Consider the following 21,058-nt stretch of genomic DNA (forward strand, 5'->3'; position numbering starts at 1 on the left):
CACATACCAATGGCCAATTTAGCATACTGGTAGAGAGACGCTAAGTCACACAAATGCACACCTCGTTCGTGTTTTTCCATGATCTCCTTCTTCTGCTTGACCTTAATTTTCTTTTGTGTCCTCTTGTCCTCTAGCCTGTGGTGGGGTCTTTTTCGGTCCCAAAAAAACAAAAGTATCCACTCCATAACAAACCACATCTGCACTGAGTGAACTCAAAGAAAGTGGGTGTGGAAAACTAGTTGGGAAAACTAGTAGCCAACAGTACACGCTTACAAATACGTATTTTACACAATATAACGCAGTTCGGATTATAACACGCACTTTCAATGAATGGCCCATTTCAAATTGTATTCATGTATCGGGCACACCGCATTACAAGATGCATTTAAGTTACAATCATGGCTACGGTTACATTATGCGTCCTCTAGATGGAGCTACGCCAAAGGGAATACGATACAATAAAGCTTGATGAATTGCTTTGACAACCGTTGTAGCTGTAACAAAGTGCCTTACAGAACATTACTACATCCAAGAAATCAGAATAGTGATTATATATAAAATGCATCGGATTATAATGCGAACTATCGGCTTTTGAGGAAATTAAATGCTTCCGGGTGCACCTTATAGTGCGGAAAAGACGGTACCTGGGAAAAATAACTGCCTTGCACAGTTCGATGAAGTGGCTGAAGCGTGGAAGAATGACTTCCCGAGAGTGAGTTTAACACAGGAATAATGCCACCATGAAGAAAGCGGCGCTTTCCTTTCAAACATAAATCTAGCAGGCGGAGAACAACGCCGCACCAACATCTCAGTCGAATTGGAATAAGCAAATGTGTCAAGACCCAAATTAATTATGCATGCGTTGTGGATGGTCGTACTTAATGATGTTGCTGGTTTACACTATCACCTTTAAACCACTTTATTCACTTGCAGGCCTCAATGTGCATTTCCGCGTGTAGTGCATCAGAGATAACCTTCACCTACATATGCTGTCTGCCTTATACTACACAAGAGAGTGCAACGCCGATGAAACCCCCGAGCCCCAAGGCTATCTGTCCACTAAATCATAGTTGTAGATTCATATTAAACACGGAGCCCTGAGGAGAAGTCGGAGTCGGGCTCGGAATGATAGGGAGGTCTGCGGCGCGAAGGCACCGTTTTGACAGCATCTGCTTTCAAGTAACTGGGTGAATGATGTTTTGTTTGAATAAATCACGAGGCCAAACAGTATCCATGTTTGGCTCATCAAATTCTGGAGGCCTATAAAATGGAAGGCAGCAGAATTGGCCATAGATTGGAGAGGAGTGTCAATCCAGTGGAACTTTTGTCAAGGGAAAATCTTCAATTGTCTGTTGAAAGTGGTTTCAGAAGACACGCAGACTCCAACAGTGCTCGAGAGGACGAGAATTGACGGACATGCAGCAAAGCAGTCAAGTGGTGTACTAAACTGGTGGTGTACTTTTCATCCTGGTTGTTGTGGTTAATGATACAGCCATTGGTGCTGAGATGGTTTACAAAGCTGACTCGTTCTTGAACTCACCATCTTACAAGCATTATTAATTCGGATCATGATGATCATTAAGACTGACCAGCTGGCTCCGAGAACACTGTTTTATGAAATCTTAACCCAATCTTGATTCTAACGCAGTGGTTTTCAAACTGGGTTTGATCAAACCCCCACAGAGGTTCACCCCTCAGTCTAGTCTGCAGTTAGTGGGCACAGTCATTGAAAGAAGGGTTCAATGAATGAGCATTAAACACTGGTGGGGTTCGGTGCCTCGAACAAGATTAAGAACCACTGCTCTAACGCAAAAGCTTGACTCTGATTATTAACAGAAACTTGAATCCAAACACAAACCTATACAAAACACAAACACAGACCCATTAACCGTAAACGCATACCAATCCTGATTATAACCATGACAATAAACTCTGGGGAACAAATACTGTTGTAAAACTGACAGAATGTAGCATTAGCCTAGCTTGACTCCATCCTTCCGTTTTCCAGACCGCTTAGTCCTCATTAGGGTCGCGGAGGATGTTGAATCCTACCCCAGCAGTCTTCGGGCACAAGGTCGGGGACAGCCTGAATAATTGGCCAGCCAATCGCAGGGCATACAAAGACAAAACACCAACCGCGCTCACAGTCACACCGAGGGACAATTTGGAGTGTTCATCAGCCTGCTATGCATGTTTTTGGAATGTGGGACGAAACTGGAGGATACGGAAAAAAACCCACGTGGGCCCGGGGAGAACATGCAAACTCCACACAGGGAGGCCGGATCGGGTTTTCAAACTAATGACCTCTCCACTGTGAAGCCGGCGTGCTAACCACTCGAGTACTGGGTTGCTAGCTTGACTCATATGCAGCCAGGCTTGAAACATTTAAATCCATTATTGTGTATTTTGTTGCTCTTCTTTGGTCATCCTGGCATTAGGACAATTGGATCACGGTAAAATATTTCATACCATCCTGGTCTCTCTAACCTGGTCGGAAATTAGGTTTCAGGATGGTTCATGAGATGAGTTGGGCATATTTTACATGCCACTAAAGTTGTATGGGAAAACAAACTGTGGCCGAGCGTTAACAGATGCAACGAGACAGATGGCCACCGGAGTGGGGTTTCTTCTGCGTGACGAATCGGCGCATCTGCTGGTGTGACTGCGCGGGGCTGGCGGTCAGGGGAAGTTCTCCAGAAACCAGGCGGACGTGTGGTTGGAAAACAAACAAACAAAAGCCATGCCGGTGTCTGTTCCCCGAGCAACAGATCAAGCCAAAGATTCCTGCAGGCAATCAAGGGGGTGAGGAGACACCCTGAAAATAAAATGGGCCATTGTGCATGATGGGGGGGACATGGCCCTAAAGCCTTTTTGCAATTTATCGGCATAACCGATAAACCTTATCAGAAACATGACACTGAAACTAAGCGCCAATTGTTATTGAAGGAGGAAAAAACTGCAATAGGGTGGAGGCTGGACACTAACCATAATGAATACTTTGAGAAGCCTCACCAACAATCCCTTTGCTTTGAGTTGACAAAACGCACAAAGTGAAGAAAATTAAACTGAACCTTCACCATTAGCCCTGAGTCGAAACATAACCCGACCCCAGGGAGGCATGTCCCGGAAGCCTTGTCATCGCCGTTACAGGAGCTAACCCCAAAGATTGCAAAAACAAATCGAAAAAGACACCAAAATAGTTTCAAGGCCAAGTGTTTGTGTAGCCTCTGTTCAGAACTGCCCCGATTCCTTTTCATTTCAATGGCATTTCCTAATTGGATGTGAGGGAGGATTTGACACACATGCTGGCCCCCTGTAAGGGGGCGGCGAGGAGGTGGTGGGGGTTCAAGGCAGAGCGCCGAGCGAGCCCTCCTCCCTTTTTGCCTGCAGTGCAGCGATAGAGAAGGTTACAATAGTCTCTCGCTGCCTGCCTGCAGTGTATCCACATACACGAAAGGGGCAAAATCAATGCGCAAAAATCGTTTCATTCCTACTCGATTTCATTCCAGTATAATTAAAAGTGTCTTCCAAACAGATCTCTCGAGGGATCGCTAGGACAACAAGGATGCAGATGTTACAGTCCAGAACAGTACTCGGGTAGATACAGAGTGTATACCCCACCAAAAAATGGCATATGAGAAACATATGAACCGGTTAGCATTTTACTCATCGCGCGGCGATGCTAACCCAGAGCGAGAGGCATAAATTAGCGAATTACCTGCGCGTCACAGCCAGTTTTGAGCTGCAGCACGGATTATTTCAGTTTGGCGGCAATTGCAGAAAGAAGGCTCTCCAGCTGTGTTCCGACACAAAGCTGGCTCGACGTGCCGGCCCCAAAATTTAAAGTAGACTACAAGAGCCTTGCCTTTTGCGGCGCTCATTAGCGTCACCTTGGCTAAATGGACCACTGGTGCCGAGTTGCCAGAAGTGGCGCCTGGGAGACAATTCGGGAAACGGCTGAATAGATAAGGAATTGAAAGGAACAAAGCAGTCCTTGTTGTCTTTGCCAATCAATGGTAGGGCTGTTCATTAGGAAGGCCTGTTCTGCGCTGGCAATTCAAAGAAAATGCAACAATGGAGGTGCCAGATAACTTGAGCAAGTGGCCGGCTGGAATTACACTCACCTTATTAAACATTACGGGCAGGAATTCCATAAAGAGTTGACCTATATTGACCAACTCATCGTTGTTTTGCCCCACATGGCAGTCATTGCGAGTAGACAATGCCTGTTTACTTGCCGCTGAGCTGACTTTTATCAACATTTATTATGTATGAGAGGGTAAAAGGGGTCCATGAGAAGATTATAAAAGCTTAACATTTTGATGAGATTAATCCCCCCCCCTATCAATCATCACCATGCATACAATAGCAAGCTAATTACGGCGCTGCAGTCGGCGAGCAAATAACATTTATATCATGGCTTCGGATAACCGTAAAAGAAATACATTCATATTACAGGTTTGTATAGAGCAGGAAAGAGCTCCGAGGGGGCGCAACCTTAAGATGGAAAGAAGCATGGCCTGCCACAGGAGGTGCTGCAACATTTCTACACGGCTGTCATCGAATCCATCCTGTGTTCTTCCATCAGCGTTTGGTTCGGGGCCGCCACAAAAATGGACAAAATCCGACTTCAACGGACAGTTAGGACGGCGGAAAAAATCATTGGCACCGCCCTACCCACTCTCGAGGACTTGCACACTGCAAGAATCCAAACTAGGGCGCGGAAAATCCTACTGGACCCTCCGCACCCTGCCCACCACCTTTTCCAGCTACTCCCCTCAGGCAGGCGCTACCGATCCATGCGCACCAAATCCAGCAGACATTTAAACAGCGTCTTTCCCCAAGCCATTAACTCTTTGAACTCTTTCAACTCTTTCAACAGTAGCCAAAATGGAACTGTATAGTGCCACTTAGCAGTTTTTTTTGACGACGATACTAGTGCAGCGTGTTCTACCGGAAACAAATTCCTTGTGTGTTCTACATACTTGGCAATAAAGATGATTCTGATTCTGATTCTGAAAAGAAGATAGAGGGTTGCGATACAGCGTAGCTCACACTGCCAATTGTGTCGTATGTGCGCTATGGCAAAGATTCTAACCTCTATTGCTTTAAAATGGTAAAAGAATACAAGAGCAGAGGCGAAGGAAGACAAAGCTAAACCTAACCAAACCCCAACTGCCAAACCAAAACACATCTAACCCAAACCATTCAGTTTCCCCTAAGCATAAACAAACAGTAACTCGAATTCCAGTGATATAGAATGAAACCAGTTAAAAGTGAAAGCCTAGGCACCTGGACCAAACCTAACACTAACCACCAACCTGAAACCCATAAACCCTAACCACTTCCCCTCACACTCATCGTTACACAAAGTCAACAAAACGATGAAGGGTGGTGGGGGGAGCAGGGGATGAGGGGGAGTGGTGTTTTTAGTCCATAATACTGGAGAGAGCAAGTATCCTTACAGCCCTGTTCCAAAGTTATAATTGCAAAATTCAACGACTTACAACCCCCCCCCCCCCCCAAAAAAAAAAAAAAAAAAAAAAAACAAGTTACATCTGAAAAAATAAAATAGTGGATGTCCGCCGTGAAGGACGAGCCTGCGGCGGGGCTCTTTCACTACCTGCACACCAGAGTGGCCGTGCACGCCGCTTATTATTTGGCTGAATGAGCTGCAGTGTTACCTGTGGGGCGGCATTTTGACACCATGACTGATTACAGTCTCAGGGCGACCAGTTTATGGAATCCGATAGTTGCCAGTCAACATTGATGAGATTAGCGACTCGCTAGGACTGACTATATTCATGACGGGAATTCAATTTGGTTTGGTCACATCCCTGGTGTCTTGTATTGCGAAGTAAACATCAACAAATCATAACATGTTACTATTTGGACATCGGTGACCTCATCGCTCGCTGTAATGTTAAAATTGGTTAAAAAAGGGACAGCGGTAGAATTTTTGGATTTTTTTTCCAAGGTTGGGGCTCTGTGTGAAAGAAACATGGTGGCATTGAAATTTCTTTGGCAGCGCGGAAAGCGAACACATTGGAGAATCTGGCTTTTTAAAATGGAATGAGAAAAGTCATGATGTAGTAAAAAAGAAACGTTTGCCATTAGAATTGGAAAATGTTCCTTGGCAAGATTTGTTACGACAAAGTATCGCGCCGTAGCAGCGCAAGCTAACGCTTCTCTCACCATGCTTATTTTGTGTGAAAGGTATATGACCGATTATATAACAAATGTACAAAATGGGGACGGTGTATATTCACAAAATTCCACAGTTTATGTTCTACAGCGAAGAGAATTGAGGGGAGAAAAAAAACGTTCTCATCAACCGGAAGAGAGGTTAGGCACGGACATGGACCGCCTTTCGCCGAAACTCTTCAACAAAATGGGGGCGGGATGCATGTGGTGGCTCAACTTTGGATGCTAATGTGCTTCACAAATACACCGAACAGATATAAGGCACATTAAATGTGGTAAATAGGCATGATTCACATTGCACAATACAGCACTAGCTAATGCTAACGTTAGCGTAACATCCATCGACAAGAATTCAACACTACACGATATGGGTGGGCCACTCAAAAACACAGAATCGCATTTTTTTATCGCCGACCAACCTTTTTTGCGCTGATCACTCACTCTCTCCTCATCTCGCCAATAAGAACACCAAAATGAAAAATTCTCAAGGGATTTGTCCTAACGTTGAGGCTGGTCATTTTAGTTTGAAAATGTTGGCATAAAATTTTCATCATTAGCCACCAGGTTGCACTAAAAATACCATCTAAATGGAAAGTGGTCTCAAAACTATTTAATTTTCAGGCTTGTCCTGCATAGTAAGATTTATTTGAAACGGAATAAAAGTATTTTGGGGTGATAGTTTGTGGACTAGCTAGTTGATGAAACAAATAACTGCCAATTATTTAGTCCCACCTAGAGTGTTGAAAGACTACGACTAAAATGACGACTATTTTCTTTCGCTGCAATTTTGCAAGCAGTTGAGCGGCACCCCACGATAGGCCGCCCCTCATCAACGAAAGCAACGACAGCCGGCTGTAAAGCACGCAGAACAATCTCAGGCTACGGCTGGCGTGTGCGAACAAACAAAAGACGTCAGCGCTTTTTGAAACGCCAGCTCCCAGGCAGTCAATTAGTTTCAAGGTGAGGCGAAAATCTGCAGTTCTTTAAGCGGCTTTGCTCCACTGGGGCGGCGCATCAGTGCCAACGTCCCCAGTCCGGAGGTGACAAAGAGCTGGCACGGGATGTTTATTTTTTGCAGAGAGATTCACGAGCTCAGACGGTGGTACGGGAACGTGTAACCTCAGCAGCTGGTGCTTGAAATCTGCACGAAACATCCTGGACGAATTGCACCTCACCTCACACATTTCTAAATCCAATCTGAGGCTATTGATTAGCAAAATCAATTTGTTCCAAGTCCAAAGTGCTGCAATTCATTTGGAAGCTACAAGTGGAATCCGATTCTGATAAACTCGACGAACGTGTCCCCCTTTAATGCATTTCAAATGCACCTCGGTTTAATTAAAGACAGAAGAAAGGATGGCGCATAATACAAGCTCCATTGTGGCGCTATCCACCTGTGTGAAAACCTTTTAATTACCCGCTCGCTGAGGCGCTCTTGCATTCAGTAAATCTTCTCAAGTATGAATGGGAGAACACTCTTTCCATTTAAGGGACATTGAGCGGGATCATTCGGAATGCTTTTAAGGTCAGGAAGAAATTCATCATTTGTCATCATCTGGTGGCAAAGTCTGAAAACATGTTTTAGAAAGCAGGACGGCGCGGCAATTTGAGTGTGTTTTGACAGAATGCGGGCACGGAGAAATAAGGTTTTGGATTTTTTGCAATCTCACCAATGTGATGGAAAAGAAAAAAGTACACAGTGTTAGTCACCTCCCCTGATTTGACGATTGCATTGTGAGCGACCCCGCGCCTGATATTTGCAAATACAGCACCTCGTGTTCATCTCTCGAAATTAGTGGTCAGATCAGGTGGTCCCAATGGTTTGTGGGGTGTGCAGGGGTGGGGAGGGGCGTACATCCAAACCATCGTTTCCATTCATTTGTATGCGGCTGCAGGTGCAGTACCTTATTTTGCATTCAAGCCCAAACCTGCCTCCCAAACAGGCCATAAATTAACTTCCCTTAGAGCTCCAGTCACGGAGAAGCATCGCATCTTTGTTTCAATTCACCTCCTCGGTCGAAGGTTGGCCATACAAAAGAGAAAAGGTCAGCAATATGGTCGGAAAACCTGCAGAAAACGCGTGTGGGCAAATAGATCCAACTTTTATGGGGGCTCATAAAGAGGTTGATGGAAGGCGTCGTTGTCAGATTGAGTGCTTGTGGATATCTTCTAACTCGATCTACAACGGTTAAGTGCAACCCGGCCTTTTTTAACGTCAATAACGGCAAGAGTGACCACTTGGATGATGTTTGCGCATGTTCAAGTGTTCCAACTGCACAAGAAAGGTGACTCGCATATGGTTAAAACAGCACTTTTGAAATACATATTTTACATAAAAGTGCAATGACACACACAGCCACGCAGTTCCAATTTAAACAATGACTGACTTCATTCAGAGCGAGTCGCTAGTGTATCAATGGATATTTAATTAACGTTGCGAGCTGATTTCATGGTTAACCGGCGGTCTCGTTCGATTGCATACTAAATGTTGAGCAAGTCAAGAGGTTCTTCAATAACCTTTCATATTTGTCAGCATGTGAAGAAGCAGTGACCGTGCGCGCGATGCTATTGTGTCAACCCCCACCCCCAAAAAAATGGTCTCACTTAAGAGCTGCAACATCGCTCAATCAAAGGGAATGCTTTGAAAAAACTCAGGACAAAAATGCATGAAGTCTAGCTTGATGAAGAAAGGTTGTCATAGCATTGCCTCAAAATACATCCATACATACATACACACACACACACACACACACGCACACACACACACACACACACACACACACACACACACACACACACACACACACACACACACACACACACACACACACACACACACACACACACAAATAAATAAATAAATAAATAAATAAATAAATAAATTGAGTTCCAAGTCTGTACTGACCTTGGATTTGGGTGAAATTAAAAAAAAGGTTTCAAAGCACAATCCATGGTTTGTTTTTTGTTAAATTTGGATTTGTAAAGACTTCTTTGTCAGTGATAAATGTCATCTTCAATGAAAGATTCTTGAAGCAATTCAGCATTGTCACAGCCACGAATAAAAACAATGCAAAAGGTGCAATGACACCTGCAAGTTTTAACACATTACCACCTTTTAAACCTTTTAAATTCACTGCTGCCGACTATCTGATACAAATAGCATGTCTGTCTGTATGTATGTATGTATGCAGTGGCGGTCAGTGCATATCACACCTCGGCCTTCAGTGAAGTCCTACTTAGTCCGACTTGAACAAATATCCCTCGTAATACCATAATTTATGACACAACGGCTGGAGATATCATTTACAAAAGCACACGCACGCAGTACTGGGCGTGGCATCACCTTAATCTTCTACAACACAGACTATTTTCCGGAGCAAGTACACATCAATAAATCTGCATCAGCAATTAGAACTTGTCACTATACGTGATACTGCAAACACTTAAAAATAAAAGGAAATTTAAAATCATTTGTCCACAAAGTTTTATGAAGTCCACCAAGAATATGCAATCTTTAACAAGACTTTACGCTAAATTACAAATGTCAGTTTAATATAAGAAAAACAACAAGACGTTCACAAAACGAACTATTTGTTGAAAATAAAAGTAAACAAATCTTTTTCATTTGTTCTTGAGAATAGACCTACATGCGACAGCGAGTTGTCCTCTCCTTCAGCCATTGTGGGTTAAAAAAGCGAGTAGCTATACTTGGTTTTTCTGCTAAAGTTTCCGGGTCTAATCTGTTGTAACTTGGTTGATTTGCATAGTGCTGCCTCCGCTGAGGGCTGAGGTAAACTGAGTATCCAATCACAGGACGCGTACATGTCATGTTCAACGCGAGGCCCTCTAGCTGGCCTTACTGTGCCAACTCGTGATCTGATTGGCTATCGCAACTATATATCAACTACATGTGCCCGTTCATGTACAGCGCACAGACGCCCTCACTGTTGATTCTGAAGGCGTCGGTCAGATTTCATACAGCCTGGCGACACAAGCTATCTGAATTCTGATTGGATTAAAAACTCTGACCTAAAACTACAACACTGAAAGGAGCATAACCAAATGGATATAATATAACATCAAGAAAACAGTATGTAGAATAATTATATATATATTTGGAAAAAATACTTTTTTAATGAAATTGACTTTTATTATAATTATGATAATGATGTCGGATTATGTTAGGCCAGCAGAGAAGGCCTTGCTGGCTCTGACGGCCAATGTATGTATGTATGTATGTATGTATGTATGTATGTATGTATGTATGTGTGTGCCTCGACTGGGATCACCAACTTATCGTGGTGGGGCACTTTGTGCGTCTCAATGACCCTGAGAGCTATGTCTTGCACTCCTGGCAGGGTCACCCAAGCCGAACAGGTCGAGGGGTAGAGGCCAGACAAAGAGTGATCCCAAACCCGCACCCGGAGGTAGGCGTAGGCGGAGTCCAACAAACCGGACTACCGGCAGCCCCCTGCAACTCATGCCAGAAAATGGTCGTCATGAGTGTCCTCATGCCACCAGAATCTCATCTGGTAAGAGTGAAGATGGTGGAAGTGTGGACTGTGCACCCACACACTCACTTTAATCTCTACCTTTGCGCAAGCTTCTTGCCCCAATCCCCCCCCCCCCCCCATCCCATAAAAACCCAAAGTCCTGTGGCGATGTGGAATGGCGGTGGGCACAGGCCAAGGATGTGGCTGGAAGTGCCTCGCCAAACCATGTACGCAGGCGACAATGGAGTGATGGTCGTTGATAGTGCGGGATGGAGCAGCGCATCTCCTCGGCAGCTTCCATTGTGTCTGAGCAGCTCCACACTACTCACCCCTGTGTTGGGGAAGGACCTAGAAAAAGTGGTCTAAAAATTGTCTGCTCTCCACACTCCGGACGGTAACCCGCATCGTCGAAGCATCCCTCCTGCGGTCGAAACTTCAAAAAACGATTCACAAAAAAACTCAGCATTGCTTCGTGGAATGTCCGCACGCTGTTGGACCTGGCTCAAACCGCTGAGAGGCCCCACCGGAGGACAGCACTTGGAGCCATGGAGCTCGCAAGATAGAACATCGACATTGCAGCCCTCAGCGAGACCAGACTACATGAAGAAGACTCCCTGACAGAGGTTGGTTCAGGGTATACCTTCTTCTGGAAAGGGGTCCCCGAAGGCAACCGCCGTATCCATGGAGTTGGCTTTGCTGTGAAGTCCCAACTGCTGCAATGCATTCCGGAATCCCCTATTGGCATCAATGAAAGGCTGATGACCTGGCGCATTCCCTTGGCAAAGGGACGCTTCGCTACACTCATCAGTGCTTACGCACCAACTCTGGATGACAATGTGGTTGTGTCAAGGACGAGTTCTACAGAGCTCTGGACACCATCCTGCAGAAAACTCCGGCCACGGATAAGCCCCTCATCATGGGAGATTTCAATGCGAGGGTGGGCATGGAACATCTCGTGTGAAATAAAGTTATTGGCCAGCATGGAGTGGGAAAGATGAACACCAATGGCCTTCGGCTACTCTCCCTCTGTGCAGAGCATCACCTGGTCATTACTAACACCATCTTCCAAATGAAAGACAGGTTCAAGACCACTTGGCAGCACCCCCGCTCGAAACATTGGCACCTCCTGGACTATGTGATTGTCCGTCAGAAGGACATACAGGATGTCCTTATCACCCGTGCCATGCGTGGAGCTGAGTGTTGGACTGACCACCATATGGTCAGATCCAAACTCCTTATACGCATACATCCCCGTCGTCCAAGGACAGCTCCCAACGTAAAGCTCTGCTGCACAGCACTGACCAACGCCACCATCAAAGCCAACCTTCAGCGTCTCCTTGCCGAAAAACTCGACAAGATCCCAGAGGAACCGGTCGACTGGCAAGCTCTGTGTCAGGCTATTTACAGCACAGCCTCAGAAGTGCTTGGACAGTCAAGGAGAAGACACCAGGATTGGTTCGATTCAAACTCGGATGAAATACAGTCCATTCTAAAAGCAAAACATGAGGCCCCCACAAAGCTCTTCTGTCCTGTCCCACGTCTCACACCCGGAAAGCAATCTTTACCGAAGCAAGGGCAGCAACCCAGCGGGCACTCAGTGTCATGGATGACTCCTGGTGGTTGCAGAAGGCACACGAGATCCAGTATCTGGCAGACTGTAACAACACCCAGGGTTTCTACAATGCCATCCAAGAACTGTATGGCCCTAGAAAGAAAAAACTTTCTCCAGTGCAATCTGCTGATGGCTCTGTGCTCCTTAAGGACCGCCATGAGATCCTTGCTCACTGGGCAAATCATTTCGAGACCCTTCTCAACACCACCAACCCCGTCAACTCAAAAATTCTGGACAATTTTCCAGACCTGCCGCCAATCATGAGCCTCGACACCCCACCATCTTTTTCGGAGACCAGGCAAGCCATCATGAGCCTTAAGAACAACAAAAGTGCTGGACCTGATGGCATCCCTGCAGAAGTTTACAAACACGGAGGTTATCTCCTCACGCGCCGTCTGCACCTCCTTATACATAACATCTGGGAACACGGTAAGCTCCCACAGGACTGGAAGGACGCCAACATCATTGTAATCTACAAAAAGAAAGGGGACAAAACAGTGTGTGGGAATAGCCGAGGAATCTCTCTCCTCTCCACCGCAGGGAAAATTTTGTCCAAAATCATGCTCAGTAGGCTGGTCAAGCATTTCTCAGAGTCGGTGCTTCCAGCAACGCAGTGTGGTTTCCGGAAGACAAGATCCACCACAGACATGATTTTTGTATTAAGGCAGCTTATGGAGAAGAGCAGAGAACATCACCTGGACCTCTACATAGCCTTCATAGATCTCAACAAAGCATTTGACACCGTCAACCGTGAGTTGCTATGGAAGCACCTCTCCAAACTTGGGGTTCCACCCAAGTTTCTTTGCATCCTCCAGCAGCTGCATGACGGGATGGAAGCCAGAGTACTCTTCGGAGAGCTCCAGTCAGAGCTCTTTGGGGTGAACTCTGGGGTGAAGCAGGGCTGTGTCTTGGCTCGAGCGCTCTTTAATATCCTCCTTTCTGCCGTCAAGTGCCTATTTCACAAAGGCATCGGACATGAAGATGGCATCCGCGTGGAGTACCGCCTCGATGGAAACCTCTTCAACATCAGACTGCTCCAGGCCCACACAAAGACAAATATCTGCCACATCTGCGAACTTCAGTATGCTGATGACTGTGCTGTACGAGCTCACAGCTCAAAATCTATGCAGCAGGCTCTCAATACCATTTCTAACTTGTACCAGTCTTTTGGTCTCCAGATCAACATAAAAAAAACAGAGCTCATGTTCCAACCTGTGTCGCCAACTCCCACACCACCCAGCCTTCACATCAATGGCATTTCACTAAATATAGTGGATTATTTTACCTACCTTGGCTCCACTTTGTCCACCAATTGCTCCCTTGACATTGAAATACACAATCCTATAAATAAAGCCTCATCATCGTTTGGACGTTTACGCAGCAGTCTTTATGAACCGAAACCTGAGAATTGGAACCAAGATTGCCGTATACAACGCAGTATGTCTGTCCACTCTCCTCTATGGGGCAGAAACATGGATCACATACCGCCGGCACTTAACTACCCTTGAGGCCTTCCACGTCCGGAGCCTGCAGAAGATCCTTGGCCTGTCCTGGGAAGATCGAGTTCCCCACTCAGACATCTTTCAGCGCACAAATTCCATCTGCATGGAAGCAGCAGTGCAAAAAAACACCTTCGGTGGATTGGACACACCATCCGCATGCCCGATCACCGCCTGCCCCGCCAAGTCCTCTATGGACAGCTGAAAGATGTGAAGCGCTCTGCAGGGGGCAAAAGCGACGCCTCAAGGACTACACCAGGGACCTCCTTAAAAGAGCCAACATCAACATCACGAAGCTCGAAACTTTGGCCTCAAACCGACAAACCTGGCAGAACACTTGTGCCAGGATAGTCTCTGAAATACATCAAATCCACATAGACAGACAATTAGAGAGACGCATTCAGCGGCACCAGCGGGCGACTGGTACCCCCCTGCCATCCGGCTTCCCATGTTGCATCTGTGGACGTGTCTGCGGCTCAAGGATTGGGCTCTATGCCCATGAAAAGTGGCACCCCCCCCCACCCCCCACCTCGCCCCAACATCCCCTCCCTGGGAGCAAGCGTCATCATCACCTATGATGGACAGCTAGAAGATGTATGAATGTATGGATGGACGGATGGATGGATGGATGGATGGATGGATGGATGGATGGATGGATGGATGGATGGATTTAGTGAGTTGGTTGGTTGGTTACTTATTTATTTATTTATTTATTGTGTTTATTTATTATTGTGTTTTATTTAGTTATTTGAGTGTTTATTTATGTAGTTATTTGAGTCTTTATTTACTTATGTATCTATCTATATATCTATCTACTTGTCTACCTATTTAATGATTTATTTATTTATTTATTTATTTATTTATTCATTTTATCAAAGCGATGCCAAGTGCCCCCAAAAATTATACTCAGGGTATAGTATTTTCAGCTGTATAAGACGCACCAGAGTATAAGGCACATTCCCAATGAATGGTCTATTTTCACTTTTTTTCCTTATACCTGTATAAGGTGCACTGGACTATGAGGCGCACCTTCAATGATTGAAAAAAGTTTTCCAAATATCATATATAGTCGCTTTCTGCTGACAGTCGTTGCCGGACCTGGTGTGGCTCAATATTATTTCATATATAAGGTGCACCTGCATATAAGGCGCAGGCTGATCTTTGGAAGAAAATCAAGGCTTTTGGGTGTGCCTTATACACCAGAAAATATGGTAATTTCAAGGCTATATTTATGACATTTCCAATTTGGCTTGAGCTAAACGGGCCAATGGGCTTGTTGGGATGTTGCAAAGTCCTTGCATGAATGAAGCTTACTGCCGTGGTTTCCATGGTGACCCACTTGTTTGCTGGAATTCCAAGCTCCTTGGAACGGACGCTTTTTAGGGGGCCAAAAATACTCCGGGATTTGTTTGTTTGTTTGTTTGCACTCATACTGAACTTTAGGTCGTCACAACAACAAATCTTTAACGTGGCGCTGGATATGGAAACAAAACTGACCTATTTTGCGCAGTATAAGGCACTTTGGAGTACAAGCCTCTCCTTCAAAGAATGACCTATTTTAAAGCTCTTTTCATACATAGGTTGCACCGCATTATAAATTGCAATTGGTGGTACTGTATAGAAACTTCCACTCAAATATCGATTCACCTTAAACTGATTTTGTACCGATATAAACATAGCAAAATGGCCGGTGGGAGATGAAAAAGAGCACCGTAGTCACCGGATTATCATAATAACCATGTATCGTACTAAACGGAACGAATTATACATAAAAAGACTAGAAATTTTCCGTGAAATGAAAATAGTATCGTAATAAGCAGTATTATCAATAAACTGATATCGATATAAGGATTGTATTAAGCTTTCGCAACGGTTGCATCTGAAAAAAAATGCTTTACAGAACATTTAAAACACTTTAGAATATTGATCCATAAATAAAGCACATCGGATTATAAGGCACACCGTCAGTTTTGCAAAACTTGAATGTTCATAGGTGCATCTGATAATGTGTCATGTTTTAACTCAAAAGAATGACTTGGAAAAAATAGTTCTCGCATGATCAAAAAAATGACTTTTTGAGACTGTTTTGAAGGTCAACCAAATTTCTTGTTGGATTGGATTGGATTTGCCTTTATTAGTCTCGCAGTGGAGAAATTTACATTTCACAGCAGCAAAGTTATGAAAGGAATGAAAGTAGAAAAACAAAATACAGGAGCTGCTGGCTGAGTCAAACAAGAATAGGAGGAATTATTTTTATTTCTATATTTATGAGATTGTAGAAGGTAGTGTGGAGCCAAATTGGCGGCTTATAAAAAAATTGAATTGTTGCATGTTTTATCGTGTATATTTTTTTTATATTTTTTTGGAGGGTCCAAATCCAATGTGGCTAGATTTGGGTGCCCAAGCCTGGTCCACAAGAGCCCTGATCTAGTTGTCTTCTCCCTCCTCCAGCAAACCTGAAAATGTTATTATTAATTAAATTGTGGATGGTGGTACAAATCCAAAATGGATTCCCTTTTGACATTAATCGCTATTTAAGACGTTTTTGTGGGTCTACTCAAAATAGACTTGGCTAGCCAAATGTCAATTTTCCAAGATCAAGAGGCATTAAATTGTTGACTGTCAGACATGTGCTAAAATGTGTCCACTCCAGTGCCAAGGTTTTTGTCATTTTCACTCGAATTGCAGGATATTATCAATATTGAGTTTTCAAAGTCAAAGTCAGCTTTATTGTCAAATATGCTAATATGCATGACATACAGCACAGATGAAATTACTGTCCTCTCGTACACAGTTTTAAGGACTACACAAACATTCAATGCAGCATAAGGAAACTTAGACTCTCTTCTTTCATCAGAAAAAAAAGTTATATGGGTCTGGAATTATGTGAGTTTGTACAAAAGCCAAATGCTGCCACCTTGTGGGAGAGAAAAACATTGCCAGAGATCTGACCAGCACTTTATCGGCACCCTCTGCAAGAAAAACCAAAACCCGAAGAAATTCGGGAATGGCGGTCCATGTCATATTTTCAATTCCTGAATAAATTTGGGAATGGCAGTGAATGAGTGAAGGCTTTTTCTTCCCCTAGAAAGTAGCATCCAGCACAATTTACTATTTTGTTGCATTTCATCATATTGCAGGATGTGGATTTTGAATATATTTTTTTAGGTTTGCTCCTGATAGATGTGCCCGCTTTGTTCAGCGTAAAGGTCGGTGCTGTTGGACAGTCTGCGGCTGGATGGATGCATGGCTTGAGGAGCCTGCGATAAGAAGAAAGGAGCATCAGGCAGAGCGCTGATGCGGATGTGGAACTGTCACGGCTTGGAATTGAAGGAGATTTATGTGGGACAGGAGATGTGAGACAATCTCTTTTTGTCAATGGATGCTCCAGCTGCGTGTTTGCTCTCAACATTGAGCTTGTAGCAAATGTACAAATGTCAGCATGACGTCCCTGATCCACTGGTGAAAAGATGCTTTGATCCTCTCTTCTTTCATCTAGACTGCTTCATGTAACAAAGAAGGTACAGAAAGTGAATGACTCTCTGTGTCTCTGTCTTGTCATATTATTTGTTATTTAGGTTTTTTTTGTTCTTCTGACTTCAAGACGGCGCCGTGAGAGTGGCTGCCTTTCCAGCAGCTCATGTATTTTGTTTTTCTACTTTCATTCATTTCATCAATTTGCTGCTCTGAAATGTAAATTTCTCCACTGCGAGATTAATAAAGGCAAATCCAATCCAATCCAATCCAATTCAAGCATATTTGATGTTGCGAAGGGAAGCTAACTATTGAGACTTTCTAAACTGCATTTGCAATTTTATGTTCAACTGTATATCATCAAACTACTCCAGCCACCTTCTACGACAAGTCAAAATTATATATATTTGCACAATCGCATCTTGCAACGGTCTGGCATAGTTGGTTCAGATTTAGTAGGACAAAATCTCAGAGACCGGTTTTCTTTGGTAGAATTGGAAAGCCCTGAACTTCTCTATCGAGCCATTGAAAAGAAACACAATGAAGCAATTTCAGGAGAGCCTTCGCACCACAAGCTGTGGCCCTCATGTCACCAAAAGCACATTTTTGCTACCAGGGTTATATACTAACCCGTATTAGTACTTCTGAACTGTGTCACCGGGGAGCCGCTGAAGTGTTTGAAAGCAAATGTTGGCTAAATTAAGATGTCATCTAAGGTGTATTTTGCCAGCTTTTCAAACGTTGCCCAATTTGTGGGCCGGCATACCGGCAATGGGTTCAGTTTCTCATTTTAACATATGAAGTCGAAGCATATTTCTAATCTTCTTGATAAATGAGTTAGCAGCGATGGCTTGCTGTGTTGTGAGAGATGAATTTCCATTCACAGGAAAGCGTCTTTTTTTGCCATTATCTGAAACATAAAGCCCATCTTGTGTAAACATACAAAACCAGTTTGCCCCACCGTCACATCTCATTTTGCATCAGTATCAGGACTGTTTCGACTCCAGAAATGTCCCACTGTAGACATTTGATTCGGCGATGACACTTCTTACCTGACACTTATTAGGTCATAGGTTTTACCCTTTAATTGAGCTCTTTAAAAGCAACTTGCACTTCAAATTGATTACCAGACGATGCCAGATGGTCCCCACTTTTCCTTCCTGCATGAGATTTTAAAGCCACCGTAGTGATGGACCACAAAATAACCCCCACCCCAACCATGGGAATAAACGCAGATCAAAAAGATTCCAATTACCTATGAACGCACCGGCGGCCCACCTGAATGGCTATTAAAAGAAGACGGCAAAGGGCGACGCTTTTCAGTCACACTCACCGCGTCGTCCCGATTGCAAGCAGCGAGCTCCGAATAGGAATCCAAAACGAGGTCGATATCCTGCTCCGGTGAGGGAAGGGGGGTGCGTCGCATCCAAGCGCCTTACATCCCACGTGCCTCGTAAAATAATAATAAATAATAAAAAGAGGATATCCAGACTTCTATTTAGAATCACTTATGTTGTCCACAAAACGTGCGTCTTAGTGAAAGAAGCGCACCGTGGGCACCGGCTGAGTCGAATCAAGGCAAGACTGAGACAGAAAGCGAGAGAGAGAGAGCGAGAGAGAGAGAGAGCGAGAGCGAGAGAGAGACAGAGAGCGAGAGAGAGAGATAGAGAGAGAGAGAGAGAAGGTAAAAGACTGGAAGTGGGAGGGAAGAAACAGTGAAATGTGGGTTGCCGCTCTCGCCGTATACTCGTGCGCCACCTATCTGAGATATGTGCCATTCATGGCATCTCTGCACTGCACAATTGCACGAGCTGCATTGTTGATAAAAAAACAGTATTGAAAATCCACACCATGAAATATGATGAAACGCAACAAAATAGTCAATTTGGCTGGATCCGACCTTCTAGAAAAAATGTCTTAACTGCCATTCCCAAATTTATATATTTATTTTTTCAATTTTTTTTTGTGTTTTTTATGGGGGGTGGGGTGGGTGGACGAGTGGTCTAAAGGCAACTTGTGCTTGCCCACACTGGATGTTATGTCACTGCGCCCACCATACACCGAAATGGAATGAAAGACGCCACTGCTGTCACGAGTCAGCAGCACCCAACCAATCACCGAGATGCTTTCTAAGATACACATACTGTCATGATTAGTAATTTTAAAATGTTTATTTTACGAACGTCTGTGTAAGCTCTCAGTCGTACAGGAGTGGTCCATCGATGAAAAGGTTTCTTCAGCTGTCATCTGTACTTCTTTGAAGGTGTCGGACGTTTCGCTTCTTATCCAAGCAAACTAAAGTCTTACTGGTAGTTTAGGCCCTATATTATCCATACTGTCCAGACATGGCGGTGCCGGACCCTGCTATGATAGGTCCCTGTTCTCAGGTTGGGGGGAGCAGAGGACTACTCCCTGCAGCTGCTCCACTGATATAGTTCCTATTGTTCTGACTAACGACTGGCCTGATTGCCCCACTTCGACCGGTATCATCTCATTAGTATTACTATATGTTGCCTAAGCAGGCTATTGTATGAACGATCCAAATTGAACCTCACCCCACAATATCGGTTTAACGAAGGATTTAGTTGTTTTATGAAAATACCTTATTTTACTCGCCTTTCAAACCGTCTATGTTCTTTCGCTAAAATTTTAACCTCATTGTCGTCAACTGAGTGGTTGCTAGCTTTTAGGTGCATATGTACTGCCGATTGAGGCCCACTAGTATTATCCCTGCGATGTTGATAAAGTCTTTTTTTGAGAATTTGTTTAGTCTCCCCAATGTACTGCTCTTTACAATTTTCATTCTTCCAATGTATTGAATAAACTACATTACTTTGTACTTTGTTTACGAATGTTCATGCAAAAAAAATACAATATTCTTGTGTTGTTCAATAAAAACTGTCTAGATTAGAAAAAAAACCACTATTGATAAATAAAGTGAGAAATGCTGGACACAACAGAGATATATCATTGATTTCATGTTAAGCGCCTTGTTACAGCTTCAGTCAATATTTATTGTATTGTATTGTATTGTATTTCAGGTAGAATCTTTGTATCCCTAAAATCACTTTTCAGTAGACCCCAAGCATTCCATTTTTGATCACAATTAATTATGCGTAGTCAAATATCCATTTTAAACTCAATGCAATCTCAGACGAAAACATGCAAATATATGACAAATTTACAGATACTGAAAAATTAAAACTTGACGTAAAAATGAATTTGAAAAATGAACACAAAAAAAATTCAATGACAAAAGGAAATTTAAGGAGTGGAATCTTGTGCCTGGTTGAATGCCAAACACTTAGATTAAGTGTTCAGACATATTCTAGATATGAACAGTGAGAGTGGGAGTCCATTTCCCCCGTGGTCGCTTTTTTAATTAATATGGTTATCTTACATTGAATTCTAAAATGCTCAGATGGCCAGTGGATGGAGACCAGAATGGGAGTTAGTGTATATGCTCCCTCTTAAAGGTAGCAGTTAAGAGGAGAGCTGCATCGTTCGGAACCGACTGGCAATGCGAAAGGGAGAGCTGGCTGACTTCTACATCAACAGTAGTTGATTCTAGTTTCTAAGCCTTGTTGTTCCAAAAAGGGGGTATCAGCTTTGCTAGCTGTGCCCGATTTGTGTGTCCAATTTCAAATCGGCGTCCAATTTAGAAATCAAAACGATGAATTTGAGACTCACATCTATTTATTTATTTTTTCTTCAATGACCCTGCTTGTAAATGCACCAGTATAATTAATGATGACAATAAATGCTTACGTAGAGAA

The 21,058-nt window shown here is 43.8% G+C and overlaps 1 protein-coding gene across 7 annotated transcripts in view; it reads right to left on the reverse strand.

The window, feature by feature from the left end:
• Window positions 1–18,859, reverse strand: part of LOC148902069 (adhesion G protein-coupled receptor L3-like) — a 180,976-nt gene extending 162,117 nt beyond the window's left edge. For all 7 annotated transcript variants that reach the window (XM_088990280.1, XM_088990279.1, XM_088990281.1 and 4 more), the window contains exon 1: window positions 18,616–18,859. The gene's annotated coding sequence lies outside the window, so the exon portion shown is untranslated. The remainder of the gene's footprint in view (window positions 1–18,615) is intronic.
• Between the last annotated feature and the right edge of the window lie 2,199 nt (window positions 18,860–21,058).

The sequence above is a fragment of the Hippocampus bargibanti genome, linkage group LG02 (assembly GCF_051943395.1).
Source record: "Hippocampus bargibanti isolate YZ-2025 linkage group LG02, ASM5194339v1, whole genome shotgun sequence".
NCBI lineage: Eukaryota > Metazoa > Chordata > Actinopteri > Syngnathiformes > Syngnathidae > Hippocampus > Hippocampus bargibanti.